Source organism: Pseudophryne corroboree, chromosome 4, assembly GCF_028390025.1.
Source record: "Pseudophryne corroboree isolate aPseCor3 chromosome 4, aPseCor3.hap2, whole genome shotgun sequence".
Lineage (NCBI taxonomy): Eukaryota > Metazoa > Chordata > Amphibia > Anura > Myobatrachidae > Pseudophryne > Pseudophryne corroboree.
In genome coordinates, this window is record NC_086447.1 from 285819425 (window position 1) to 285835559 (window position 16135).

Consider the following 16135-nt stretch of genomic DNA (forward strand, 5'->3'; position numbering starts at 1 on the left):
AGAACATGTAAGTGTGTGTGTGTGTGTGTGTGTGTGTGTGTGTGTGTGTGTTTGTGTGTGTTTCTGAGTGCATGTATGTATGTACAGTATATGGGTATGTGTAGGAGAGGTCTGAATATTCTCATAGTTGTCTCTAGACAATATTTAAACAGTATTGTAGCTGGAAGTGAGCTGTTCCCAGTGCAGTTTTTCTAGAACAACTACTCACTATGTGACAAGGAATGCAGCACTGTGACAAGTATTGTGAATCTCAGTTTTGCCACATATACATATTATGTAAGAGTGTGTGTAAATGTGATATTACTTAATATATTATGCAAATAATGCAGTACCTGAACAGTCAGAAACTCTAGTAATAAGATGGAACAATCCAATGTTTTAAATACTAAATATACATGTAGTCCGTAAGAATACAAAACATTTACCTAAGAATAAACTAAAACTTGTACTCCAATTATTATCTGTTTACTTCACTTAAATAGCTTTGCATGCTTTAAATGCTTTCATGCAGTGTAGCCTCTGGGCTGTAACTATTTGTATTGAATTTGATGATTGGAGGCATTATTGTCAGGCATAATAATAGTAACCTCACAAATGCACGCCCAAGGACACTCAGATTGAGCATCCTTTCGTCTCCAAGGCGGCAGCTTTGCTGTACCAAGTTCCCAGTAGTGACTTCCACTGGGCTTCTACTTAAACAGTAGGTGCAGATTTGTGCTTCTTCTTGATAGGATGCCAAAGTTGAAAAGCTCTATGCAGAGGCTAGCAGTAAAATGTGATTTGTTCATGATCCAATGTTGTGCAGGCTCTTTGCATAGTATGAAGCCATATGGCAGGAACCCTACTGTATGTAAGGTCAGCTACAGTTCTGTTCTGTTCTAGCACCATGCAGTCTATAAAATTACAGAAGGCAAATGACCTCTATGTGATTATATGCTAAAGCCTACCATGTCCATTCGGGTTGTGCAGCTAAATCACAAAGCTAAAAATTACTATTATCAAGCGTGGTGAGGGATTTGTCAGGTAACAATTGTACGCTGCTTGCTGCGGGAATGTGAAGGAGGGTGGCGCGGGTTCACTGGAGGTATCTGTGTAAGAGAAAGGGATTTCCATTGAAAGTGGCAGTTTAAGGCTTTGCAATTGTTTGTGTGCCTCACACTTTTTCAAGAGTCCTCTCTGGGAAGCCATGAGAAGAAATGTTTGGATTATCACACTGTGACACCAGTCCAAATGGGCTTACATCAGGTACCTGCATATCATTAGTGCTTCGTGTCAAATGGAGGTGATATGACATGATTCAAGGACACCCTGGTGACATTGCTTGAAAGAAATGGGAATTCTCATATGTCTTTCAAATATACTAACAAAAGAGAATATTATTTGGAAAGGCATAAGAATGACATTCTTACTCTGAAACTTACCGAATGCTATATCCCAAATGTATTCATTGTTTGAAAAGATATTTTTTAAGCTCTCAAAGACGTGTAAAAGAAAGCCCATTTGTTCTTGTAATGAACACAGGTACTGCAGGAGCTCGCAATGAAATGCTTTCCTGACTAATGAATTCGTACCAAGAAGACTGTAACCTGCTGCAATATCTGCTGTGCAGATTATAATATATCCTAAGTAAAAGTCTATCCTTTTTCCTATAAATTGGCAGTCAGGAAACGCAAACATCCAGGTTACATTTTCATGCTTTCTAACATGTTAATTCAAATCTGCTTTGCTTCTGCAGTCTCAAACCAGGCTCTGTGCAGTACATCTGATTGTGGCAAAGATTATTGTAGACTTCTTTTTAGATGTCATTATATCACTTAAAGCTTTACCTGCAGTGAGTATTGTGAATGTATTCAGTATTGTGAGCTCAATGATCTTTAGTGAAGATAGAACAAATTGATTGCATGACTATAAGACACTGCCCATAGACTCTGCTCATAATGAAGGCACATTTATAGCAAGATACACTTTCATTTATTAACTTGGAATTTATATTGTCAGGGAATACTTCATAAGTCATTGTCTGTGTTACATAAGCATCACAGAGATAGATTTCTGCAACAGCTGGTACTGTATAAAGATTGCCCATTTCTAAAGTATGTAGTATATCATGTATTTCTTCAATTGCTGCAGTGCTGAAAGTTGTCTGTTTATTTGTTCCCGGTACAGTTTAAGCACAGCCATCAATACAGAGCTGGCCAGTATACTGTATATGATATAAATATGTGTATATGCAACCCAAATATTACCTACATTACTGTGATACGTGGGAGGCTGATTAATCCTAAAATGGACAAAGACTGTAACGTACTGTATACGTACTGCTGCACAATATACCTAGAAGGTAAATACTATTCATACCTGAGTAAGGACAATTGTATTGTGCCAAGTAATAAACATCTGTACCTGATTATTTAAGATTACTCTGCTATTTCAAACAACAATAAAGTGCAATAACATGTTGTTCATTAGTTGATGACTTAGTGCAGGGACAAATTGTTCAAAAATAAAAATTCCTCTTATGGATATATGATCCCAATGTATTCTGCAAGGATATATGTCCCAATGTAATCTGCAAGATTCACACCCCTCCTGTGCCAGGCATATTTAGCTTGTTAGTACTGTTTACCAGCTAAATACCCTGGTAGGGGTAATGATGGAAAGGGTCCCACACCGATTTTATCACCCCACCTTTCACTGAAAAATTTGTAGATATTATTTAATCACATTTTGGTTTTTATCATAAATTTCTGGCATGTATAGGCCTATGTATAACAGTCTTTCACCATACAAGCACAGCCCTGACATAAATCATATGAGCTGTCCTAAATGAAATATTTAAATATTTAAAACTGATTTTCTAATGTGATACAGTGCGTCAGTAAAGTGAGTTAGATGCTTGCAGTATTTAGGGGCATCAAGAGGGTAAGCTGGTACTAATTACCTGGATCCAGGCTTGTTTGGGTGGCCCAGCAAGGGTCTACGCCAGCCATAAAAGCCAAACAATGCCACCCCTGCCTCTGCAAAATCTTCACAGAAAATTATTTTCCAAGTGGGAATGGCCATCTGGCAGTACCCTTACCTCCGACAGACAATGTGGCATGTCTATTATACGTCACAAGTTTGCCCTATTAAATATCCTCTCTATGGACGTTATTTGCAGTAATAAGAGATGATTCTTCAATTAATTTATCAAAAAGCCCAAGATGAGACATTGCATCTGTTAAGATGCTATCCTGGATAAACAACTGTTAGGAGGGAAGTTTTCTCCATGCAGTCTTTCACACTCTACCGGGTCCAGGTCTCAAGAACTAATACAGAGGTGTGCTGAGAACATAGCGCAACCTCTGACCCAAATGCGCTACTGTGCATGTGTGGTCTTTCCACATGTCTTGTCTTTCTGTCCTCCATTAAGACAGGATGTGCTCCCAAGTGTCTTGCTGCACAGCAGGGAACCATAAGTGCCACTGTGTCACCACCACTCACTGTAAAATAGCCACTGCTACCAAAGAGTGAATATACAGGTGTGTGCTACCCTAATACGCACACAACCACCTGCATTAATCCCATAAGATCTGTTTGTACCAATAATATGTCCATACCTGCATTAAAGCAGTGTTACTTTGCATCCTGTCAGCTGTCAATTAATAAACCAGTAAGCCTGGTAAAGTATTCTGCCATGTGGACTGACTTCCATCACACACCGCTGACACCAAGCAGCATCATATGATCTACCAATATAGTGTAGATATTAGATAACAGTATAGTGTTACTTCCGGGAACAGACACAACCATAACACTGTGTATGCGCATATACTGTAGGGGCCTATTTATCGAATAATATTTTCAGGGGGATCACTGCAGATATTAAGGATGCTCCGAATGTATGAAGGAGAGACCTCCATTTCTGACAGCAGCATTGGTTTCTATAGGGGCTGCGAAGCTAACAGATTTACCAAGCTCCAGCTAGTGTTATGCTATATTAGCGTATGGGCTACTAATTTGCATATGTTTAAAGGGTTGGAGCCACTGACCCCCTCTTCATTGCTCCCCGGTGATGCATGCCGGCCGACGGCTACACATGCTCAGCGTGCCCTGGCTACTTGATCCAGGAAGCAGTGTGATAGTGTTGTGCTATAACACTGCTTCCAGCTCTTCTCCATGACAGGCTCTTACTGGAGCTCATCTCCTGGGAAGAGCTTCTTTGTAAATCTGCATCAAAATATAAATTTTCACTTTGCGAATTTACGTGAAAAATATTTATTACATCTGCATTAAAATATGGATTATGTTAAATATGCCCCATAAACATAGAAATTATGGAAAAGAAGGAAGGAAGAAGCATCCAGCATGTAGGGACTGGGTCCCATAGGAAAACCAGCTATGCCATCTTCAGATACAGTAGCATTAGTTATCAGAGACATGCCCTGGAAAGCTAAGCTACAGTAATCAGACAGCAGTAGAAAGTGATATTTTCAGCAGTTTTGCATGAATACATGTTAAAGTTACTTCATTCTGTATAATCCTACAAAACCACGAGAGTTTGCTGGATTTATGTCTTAACACAGTTTAATAGATAGAACACAAAGGGCAAGATGCATCAAGCATGGAAAGCGGCGTTTAGTAACACTGTATGCATGTAGATTTAAGCAAAAATACAGCTTTCTTGATAAGAACTGTCCTTTGCCCTGGGTTTTATGACCCAGGAGTCCTTCTACACATGCATCGGATGACATGCATGCCGCAGGGAACACCAGGAGGGATGCAGTTGGTTCCCTCTCTGCATATTGTGCTAAGAAGCCCATAGACTTCTATTAGGCAACGCCATCTACAGAAGGCTTTGCCTGTCAGAACCAAACTCCAGAAGGGTTCCAATTTACAGGTCAACAGTGTCTAGGTAGACAGTCAATACGTCAACACCATATGGTTGACATACATTAAGTTGACAAGGTCCAAAGGATGACATTGTCAAAAGGTCAACAGGTAAATTGTAGACAGTGCTTAAGGTCAATAGCTACTAAAGGTCACGGTGTTTAAAAGGTCGACATGACAATGTTTGACAAACATATGGTCGACACAATTTATTTTGTTTTTTACATGTTTCCCAACTTGTGCTTGATTTACCATCCACGTGGACTACGACTGGGAATAGTAACTTGGGGCAAGTGCAGCGGTAGTGCAAGCAGTCACCTGGCCTGAATAGTGGTGAGCAAAGCGAGGCTGTGAGGGTACACGTTTACACTAATTGTAGTCACATATGATGAAACATACAAAATGACATCCAAAAAAATTAGGAAAAAAATCTTGTGTCGCCCATTTCTGTGTTGACCATTGTCATGTTGATCTTTTTCTGACCCTGTCGACCTTCTGTATCTGTCGACCTTACCCACTGTCTACCTTTTAACTGTTGAGCTTTTGACCCTGTTAACTTAATGCATGTCGACCATATGGGGTCAATCTAATGATTGTCTATCTATTTACTGTAGATCTTCTATGCAACACCCACAAACAGGAGTTTGGTGCATATGAGAAATGCGGCTAAATCTCCAAAAACTGAATTTTTACATTTGCTGCATCCCACCCAAAGGGAGAGATGTATCAAACTTTCTAAATAGGACATGTGGACAAGTTACCCATAGCAACCAATCAGCTTATATGTATTATTTTATAGAATGCACTTGATAAAATACAGTCTAGGAGCTGATTGGTTATATAGACAACTTGTCCCCATGTCTTAAGTTTGATACATCTGGCCAGAAAGCTTTGAACTTCATGCCCTGTTTATGTTGCTGACAAAGTCATTTATTGCTTGCCGAACACCAAGAAAGCTACTTTCTCAATTACAGGTAAATGTATATATATATATATATATATATATATATATATATATATATATGTCTGTGTGTAAGTATACACCTTGAAAAAGGGGCTACGCGCCCCGAAACGTCGGTTTGAGCTGTATCTTCTGATGCTGCAAATACACGAAATTTGACCATTTAAAGTCCTGGAGTGCCGCTGTCTTTTTCCATTGCTATACACATCGTCTTCACGGAAGGCACCTGGGCCGTTTACTCTCTCAGATAGAATGCCGGTCTATACACTGCTATATATATATATATACATACACACAATCATTCCTGCAGTGATAGGTAACTGATACTGCATGTATGCAACAAAATCCATGTAATATCATAAAACAGCATTTCCACTTTCATAGATAACCTTTATCCTCTTTCATATTTTAAAGGAAAATTCCACCTAAAACTTAAAATTCAATTTAGCCTTTAATATCCTGCTGACCTGGACCATGCAGGAGGAACTCACCAGACCTCAGTAGGGTACCCTTAATAACTTCCATCCTAAACCTTATTATTTAAGTTTTGTGTGGAATTATCTTTTACTAAAAATGATGTTTTGCTTTATTAATTTTATTATACAAAAGGATATACATACAGTATGATTTCTATTGTAATAGAAAACAGTTAAAAAACAGCCCTTTGTTGTCTATACTGTGCATGCATAGTTATACTGTAGGTTACAATATACAGTATGTACACTGACTATAGTTTATTAGAATATAAGTCTAATATTATTTAGGCATTTGTCGTGGTCTACTTCCACCCCATGTGTTTCTCTGTTCACACTCACCATATGTGCTTCTGTACCCACTCGTCTTGTGTGCCGCTGGACATGTGTGCTTTTGATTCCACTTCACATTTGTCTCTCTACTTCCACTCACCATATGTGTCTCTGCACCCCCTCCCCATGTGTGCCACTGCATCTCCCCCCATGTGTACTGTACCTCTACACCCTCTCCCCATGAGTGCATCTGCATCTCCCCCCCTGTGTACCTCTACACTCCCTAACCATGTGTGCCTCTGCATGTCTTTCCCATGTGCACCTCTAAACCCCCTCCCCATGTGTACCTCTGCATCTCTTCCCCATGTGTACCTTTACACTCCCTCCCCATGTGTGCCTCTGCATCTCCACCATGTGTACTGTACCTCTACACCCTCTCCCCATGAGTGCATCTGCATTCCCCCCTGTGTACCTCTACACTCCCTAACCATGTGTGCCTCTGCATCTCTTTCCCATGTGCACCTCTAAACCCCCTCCCCATGTGTACCTCTGCATCTCTTCCCCATGTGTACCTTTACACTCCCTCCCTATGTGTGCCTCTGCATCTCCCCCCATGTGTACTGTACCTCTACACCCTCTCCCCATGAGTGCATCTGCATCTCCCCCCTGTGTACCTCTACACTCCCTACCCATGTGTGCCTCTGCATCTCTTTCCCATGTGTACCTCTAAACCCCCTGCCCATGTGTGCCTCTGCACCTCTTCCCCATGTGTACCTTTACACTCCCTCCCCATGTGTGCCTCTGCATCTCCTCCCCATGTGTACCTCTAAACCCCCTCCAGATGTGTGTTTCTGCTTTTTTCTTGTGTACATCTACACCCCCTCCCCATGTGTGCCTCTGAAATCAATCCCCATGTGTCTCTCTGCACTACCTCCCTGTGTATGCATCTATGTTTAGGTGTCTGACACTTTATTCCTCCCCTTTGCATGTACTGTATGCAAAGCTGCTATAAGGAAGTTATAAAAGTTTGGACTGACAGACGGACTTGCCAGCACCGATGATCCAGGTCGTAAAATGCTTCATATTGACAGACAGACTTTGCACCCTCTATTTCTTTCCCATGCCTACCACTTCTCCTTAATGGAGGAACTTCACTGATGGTCCTTGGAGGTAAGATCTCCAGGCAACCCCTACCCTCCAGCAAGGTCTCTAGACAACCGATTTCCCCAGTAAGGCCTCATGCCCCTCCCTCCCACAGCGCAGTCTCTGTGCCTAGGTGTCATTCTTGACTCTGAACTGTTATTTGTTCCCCACATTCAATCTGCCTCAAAATCATGTTACATGCATCTAAGAAACATATCCAAAATACGACCATATCTTACAAAAGACACAACAAAACTCTAATCCATGCGCTCATTATCTCCCGCATTGATTATTGTAATAGTATCCTTACTAGTCTTCCCAAAAATAGGCTCTTGCCATTACGATTCTTTCTGTATGCAGCTGCAAGGCTGATTTTCCTCGCTAGATGTTCATCATCTGTGGATCCACTCTGTCAGTCACTCCATTGGTTACTGGTATTCTACCATATTAAATATAAAATACCTTTACTTACACACAAGGTTATTAACTAAATTGCACCAACATACATCTCTCCGCTTATCTCAAAATATCTCCCAACCCAATCTCTTCGCTTTGCACAAGATCTGCGTCCCTCATCCACACGCATTATTTGCTCCCACTCAGAATTACAAGACTTCTTCCGGGCCGCCCCCACTCTGTGGAATGCCTTCCCACGCATAACAAGACTCGCCTCTAGTCTCCGAACCTTCAAGCGTTCCCTGAAAACTCACCTCTTCAGACAGGCTTATCAAATTCTGGACCCACCCATATAGCCTTCAATTCTTCCCTATCTAATTACATCCCCTCTGTAAAGTCCACACATAACTGATAACTATATCATACAGGCCATTGAGAATATTTGCATGCTGGCAGGACCATTATGCAATAAGTAGCACATATCCTTGTGTATCAGTGCCTATTTCAGTATAGATTGTAAGTTTGCGAGCAGGGCCAGTTAGTACCCAGTTTTGTTCTAATACTGTTTTGTACAATTTTAAAGCTCAATGGAATATACTGCTCTACAGTGTAAGAAATTGTTAATAAATGAATGTATGTGGCCTGATGGGCATGTGGGACAGTCTGATGACATGTGAGGTTCCGGGGGTAATTTGGGGTAGACTGAGGAACATGTAAGGGAAACATGGTGCAATTTAGTACTTTTGGGGATATATCTTGAGATTTCTCTGGCCACAATAGCTCTACACTACACTTCTGTATCCATCGGACGGGAGGTGGTGGTGCTAGTTGTGAGGACGAGGAGGAGGGGGCTACCTATTTCCATATTACGGGGCTCCACAATTTCTGATGACAATTCTGTATCTTGGTATCTAATCTGTTATGTCTATTTGTAAAGTGAGAATATGTAAGTGGCACATATTTGGTCTTCTTGTTGTGATTTACTGTATATTATGTTTTTGAACTGTTCTGTTTACCCGCCTCTTTCGGCTGTGCGCACATTAAAATTCTTGCAGCCTGTATTCCCCTGCCTAATGATTTGTTTTTCTTTTGTCTGCACTGTTTTGATTGGGCTTGTTTTTCTATACCTTGTGTATTCCTCCTCTTTGTAATGACAGACACCAGATTTGACACTGAGTAAATGCAGATAATAGTACCACCTAAATGACTACATTTCTGTGCTAGTACTGTGCATCTAGTGGAACTAATAGTGTGTTATTTTAAAAGGCACCTAACTGTGTTGGTTCCATAACAAAAAACAATTAGACCTACTATAGGATCATGTGCCCTTGTCCATAGCATCAGCAATCCATTCCTAAGGAACAAGCGGATTTTTATAGTTGAAGCAACAGAGCTAAGGTTAGAGTACCCGGTATCCTGATGAAGGAACTTGTTATACGCCATGGAAAAGAATCTCATTGGTGTGCATCAGTCATACCTGGCACATGTGTGTGCAGGAAAAGGTCGTTATTTCTCTGCCTGAGGAGAAAGTGATTCTTCTCAACAATACAAATATTTTGAATTGTAGAGTAATAGGAAGAGTATCTATGGAATCCATCTATTATGACATACAGCAGCTGACATGAGACAGGAATATTAATGACGGGAGATAAGAATAGTAGATTCTTCATAACTAGAGAAGCATGTCATATCACGTAGGTGGGTCATCTACAAGTATCTGTGGCCATTATTATATATACCATACGTTTGTGGAAATAGTTTTCTTATGGTAGAAATTGTTTTCCATATGCTAGAACCCCTGAACATTATACTGTATACCATCTGACAGTCGTCACTGCTGTTGTAGCTTAAGGGTGGGAGACTGGAGGAGTCCAGGGTCATTCCTCAGGAGTCTCATTATCATGCAGACCAATAAGTAAGGAAGGAAAAATACTTGCTTTAACTGGAAACATAAAAGGTTTGTAGAGGGGATGTCTGCACATTTGTATTTTCCTTCTAAAATGATTATTTTCTGTCCACTAAGTGGCACTGTTGTTATTGTTACTGTAGGTAGGAAGCAAAACGGCAGCTATCAATTGTATTTATACTGTAAATATAATTAAGGTATCTTTTTAATATGTAATAAACTACTAAATAATTATGTATAAAATGTATAAAAAGTATTTTTTTTTCTAAACAAAGAAATTGATTTCAGTGCAGTTTTTACTTCTTTTGTGATTTAAGGCACCTTATTTTGTACTATTGCGCCATTAGTTTGAGCTTAAATATGGGTTGGTGGGCTAAGATGGCAGGAACTGTTGAGGGACCAAAATTCACCTCTTTTTTTGGGGGGGGACAAGCTAGTTTGGAAGCAATAAGGAATGTTGGCATATTACAGTAGTGTATGTGATTCAGCACTCAAGTATAAAATGAAGAATAAGTGCCTGATTCAATGGTAGATGCTGATATTCCCGTGGCTGCTTCTTTTGGTGGTCACCCATCTGCGACTTTGTGCAATTGCTGCTACAAAGTCCTTCCCAGGTTTACATCCATGCTTATGACTGTGCAAGGACTAGTGTACATCCATGCATATGACTGTGCAAAGGACTAGTGTACATCCATGCGTATGACTGTGCAAGGACTAGTGTACATCCATGCATATGACTGAGCAAGTACTAGTGTGTATCCATGCGTATGACTGTGCAAGGACTAGTGTACATCCAGAGGCATCGGAATTGGTGGGGCAAGGGGGAAGCTTGCCTGCCCCCAAACATAAGAGGTGCCTGCCAATGTACAGGAGGAGCGATGTGCGGTCAGATTATAGACCGCACATCACAAACTCCATGCAGGGACCAGGCAACGGCGCTCCCTCACCCCTAAGTCCCAGCAGAGCGGTGCCAAACTGCCGCAAATTGCTGGTGTTTTGGGGGTGTGGACTAATACAGAAGAGTGCCCGCCTCAATGAGAAACCTGTGGCTGTGCTGCTGTGTAATCAGGACAGGTACAATAGTGTCTCTCTAACTCCATCTTTCTCCATGTTCCACTCTCTCTCCTCTATCTCTTTCTCTCTCTCTCCCTAACACTCTTTCTCCCCTCTCTCTCTAACACTCTCTTTCCTATCTCTCTCTCCCTACCACTCTCTTTCTTCTCTCTCCCTAACACTATCTCTCCCCTCTCTCTAACACTCTCTTTCCTATCTCTCTTTCTCCCTAACACTTTCTTTCTCTTCTCTCTCTCTCTCTCTCTCTACCTAACACTCTCTCTTCTCTCTCTCTCTCTCTCTCTCTCCCTAACACTCTTGCTTCTCTCTCTCTCTTTCTCTCTCTCTCTCTCTCTCTCTCCCTAACACTCTTGCTCCTCTCTAACACTGTAGCATCTCTCTCTTTCTCTCCCTAACACTCTCTCTCTTCTCTCTCTTTCTCTCCCTAACAATCTCTCTTCTCTTGCTCGTCTCTCTCCTTGACACTGTTTCTCTCTCTACCTGGCACTGTCCCTTTCTCTACCTCACTCTCCCTGACACTTAGGCTCTCTCTCCCTCTTTCTTTCCCTGACAGTCTCCCTCTCTCTTCCCACCTCCTCCCCACCATAATGCCGCCTCCATTTTGTCTGTGCAAGGACTGGTACAGAGGCATATCTAGAAAGGAGAAGTCCTATTTGCAGGCTTCGACTGGGACCCCTCCTCCATGAGAGGCGCCAGCCAATGTACACAGGAGGAGCGATGTGCATTCAGTTTAAAGACCACACATCACAACCACCGTGCAGCGCAGGGACAAGGCAACGGCACTCCCCCATCGCTAACACCCAGCTGCTGCGAATTGTGGGTGTTTTGGGGGTGTAGCCTAATGCCAAAGAGTGCCCGCCTCAATGAGAGACCTGTGGCCGTGCTGCCTTGTAATCAGGACAGGTGCAATAGTATCTCTCTAACTCCATCTTTCTCCATGTTCCACTCACTCTCTCTCCTCTCTCTCTCTCTCCATAACACTCTTACTCCCCTCTCTCTCTAACACTCTCTTTCCTTTCTCTCTCTCCCTAACACTCTCTCTATTCTCTCTCCTCTCTCTCTCTCTCTCTCTCTCCCTAACACTCTCTCTCCTCTCTCTCCCTAACACTCTCGCTCCTCTCTCTCTCCCCTCTATCTCCCTAACACTCTCTCCCCTCTTTCTCCCTAACACTCTCTCTCCTCTCTCTCCATAAATTTCTTGCTCCTCTCTTTCCCTAACACTCTCTTTCCTCTCTCTCTTTCACTAACACTCTCTCTCTCCCTAACACTCTCGCTTCTTTCTCTCTCTCCCTATCACTCTCTCTCCTGTCCTCCTAACACTCACTTTCCTCTCTCTCTCCCTAACACTCTCTCCCCTCTCTCTCTATCTCTCCCTAACACTCTCGCTCCTCTCTCTCCCTAACACTCTCTTTTCTCTCTCTCTCTCCCTAACACTCTTTCCTCTCTCTCTCCCTAACACTCTCTTTCCTCACTCTCCCTAACACTCTCGCTCCTCTCTCTCTCTCCCTAACTCTCTCCTCTCTCCCTAATACTCTGACTCCTCTTGCTCCTCTCTCTCCTTGACACTGTTTCTCTCTACCTGACACTGTCCCTTTCTCTCCCTCACTCACACTGACACTTAGTCTCTCTCCCTCTTTCTTTCCCTGACAGTCTCCCTATCTCTTCCCACCTCCTCCCCACCATAATGCCACCTCCATTTTGTCACCGTAGTACCGCCTCCTCCTCCCTGGTGACTCCACCCACAGGGGGCACCAAATGAGGATCTATCTTGCCTCCCCAGCCCATAAATGTTCAGACGCTGCTGTGTACATCCATGAGTATGACTGTGCAAGGACTGGTATGCAGGGGCATATCTAGTATACTGGTATGCAGTGGCATATCTAGAGAGGAGAAGTCCTGTGTGCAGGCTCCGACTGGCCCCCCTCCTCCATGAGAGGTGCAGGCCAATGCCTCTCTCTCTCCCTAACACTCTCTCTCCCTAACACTCTCTCTCCTCACTCTCCCTCCCTAACACTCTCTCTCTCTCTCTCTCTTTCGCTCTCTCTCCCTAACACCCTCTCTCCCCTCTCTCTCTCTAACACTCTCTTTCCTATCTCTCTCTCCCTACCACTCTCTTTCTTCTTCTCTCTAGCTTCTCTCTTTCTTACCCTAACACTCTCTCTCCTCTCTCTCTCTTTCTCTCCCTAACACTCTCTCTCCTCTTGCTCCTCTCTCTCCTTGACACTATTTCTCGCTCTACCTGACACTGTTCCTTTAACTCCCTAACTCTCCCTGACACTTACACTCTCTCTCCCTCTTTCTTTCCCTGACAGTCTCCCTCTCTCTTTTCCCATCTCCTCCCCACCATGGTGCCGCCTCCATTTTGTCCCTGTAGTACCGCCTCCACCTCCCGATTGCTCCATCCCCAGGGGGCACCAAATGAGGATCTCTCTTGCCCCCTCCATCCCATAAATGTTCTGATGCCCCTGTATACATCCATGAGTATGATTGTGCAAGGACTGGTGCAGGGGCATATCTAGAGAGGAGGAGTCCCATGTGCAGGCTCCGACTGGGACCCCTCCTCTCTGTTCAGTGCTGTAGCTCTGGGCACGAAAGTCACTAGGAGTCCCTAGTGCTGTCCCAGAGTTTAGTGCACATGCACAGTGACCATTTTTCCAGTGATTTCCTTACTACGCATACGTAAAACACTGGGAAAATTGTGCTACACCATTTTCCTGGTGATTTCTGCAGCACTGTTGTTGCCGGCATGGGACTCCAGAGGGTTAGTATTAAAACAATGGGTGTTGGGTGTGTGTTGACGGCACCCTTGGACCCTGGGGGCCCATGTGCAATGCACACACTGCATCCATACTGCACACTGTATACAAAGGACCTCAGTAAGGATTGCGAATTCTGCTTTTTAGCAGAATTTGAAATACTTTGATGTGCATGCTGGGGGCCGCCCATCGCAGGGAAAGGACACCCAGCATGCTACCAGTCGCTCGCCATCTGTGACCACGCACTAATTGCAATCACGCCGCAATTAGGGCGCAGTCGCAGAAATGATGGAAGCCTCCTGCTGGTGCAGCCTGGCTACAATGGCAGGAGACCTGCCACCATCTTTTTGATCGGAGCAGCTGCATGTGATGCAGCAGCCCTGATAATGCCGCCACCATGCCCCCGTTTGTAAGACGCCTTGGAAACGGAGTGTTGCCGCCCCATGAATGCCTTCACCTGTCAATCATTCAGAAGCATTTGCAAATACTGCAGGGCACCTGCATTAAATGCCGGTGCATGCACAGGCTGGGACCTGCACAGTGTGCCCATTGAGCGAATGCAATTATTGCGGTTGGATCGCGATTTGCGATCCAACATGAATTAGGCCCTATGACACAATTTGCATACATAACTGAATCAGGTCCAGACACCCATTTGAAAACTAATTTGAATTTGTATGATGTGCAGTAATTTCCTCTCTACAAACAGTATAGGGCCTGATTCTGAGATGGACACAGATGCTGCCGCAGCTGCTTCTTTTGCTGCAGCCATGTCTGCATCTTTAGTTAATTCCGTGACCAATATTCTAACTACTGAGACGTGCAATTGCAGTGTCTTGTGGCTGTGCAATCCGTTTCAGTACTGAAGTCCTTCTCTAGTCTAGATCCGTGCATCAGAATGTACAAGGAGTGAGACACCCATTGTCAGCGTTCAAAGATGATGAAATACTGCTGTGGGCGTCTTTAAATGCACCATCCGTAGTACCATCTAAACTTGTACCAGCCCTATAGCAGGTGCAGCTTCTCTGCCTGGACATTGTCTCATATGTTGAGCAGCTGTACATCTTTAGACACAGCTGCTGTCAGAAACATTTGCCTAGTCACCCCATGTTACCTTTCACCACACTCATTTAGTCCATATTTGTTCTACTTCTTGGTGTGGTAACAATCAGGACGCATGAGCAGCACAACTCATATGCATGGGCCCTAATTAAAACATTGACCAACTGCTTGAATTATGGCATATTGGGGGTCATTCCGAGTTGATGGCACGCTGCTGATTTTCGCAGCGACCAGGTTACTACTGCGCATGTGTATACACTGCTATGTGCACGCGCGTCATACGGGTACAAACAGCATAGTTGCCGTGCAATGCTTCTAGCAACGAATCCAATCGCAAGGAGATTGACAGAAAGAGAGCATTTATGGGTGTCAGCTGACCGTTTTCTGGGAGTAGAAGGGAAAACGCAGGCGTGTTCAAGCGTTTGCAGGGCGGGTGCCTGACATCAATTCCGGGACTGGAAAGGCTGAAGTGATCGCAAGGGCTGAGTAAGTTCAGACCTACTCAATAACTGTTAAAAACTTTTTTGCCCCCCTCATCTGCACAAGCGTTCGCACACTTGCAAAGTGAAAATACACTCCCATAGAGGCGGCGAATATCTGATCGCTGCTCTGCTAAAAATAGCTAGCAAGCGATCAACTCGGAATGAGGTCCATTGTAGCATGCAACTGTGAATTAGGCCCACAATCAAATAAGTAGTGTAGCTTTATAAGAAATGTCAATGTTTTAAAAAGCGACGTTTCCATGCTGCGTATAACACTGATGAAAGATTTCAGAATACTTTCAAGGGTATTACTGTGTCCAAGTTCTTTTTAAGGTCAAGTATAAAAAGCTATGTTTTATAATTCAAGAAATCACTATTGTTACTTCTACATCGAAGGCCATACAATAAACAATTGGTAGCTAAGCATAGATAAAAGGTGCCGTCTTCAAAAAAATTTTGTTATATTATGACAATATGTCATGAAAAATGTCATATAAAAAAATTATAGGAAAGGTATATTTTTGCTTTACTGTTCACCTTTTGTGCTGTTATAAGAGGTATTTCATTTTGGGCTTCTCAATTCAGGCAAAAGAACTATTGCAATTCACAAAAGATGGGGCAATCTTTACGTTTATGAAACCAAATTATCAGAACAAGCTGTATATTCTCTGAAAACTGACTGATATTTTTTGGGGATATTCAGTAAAAGGTAGTACAGTTTTGGGTATTTTTTTATTAAA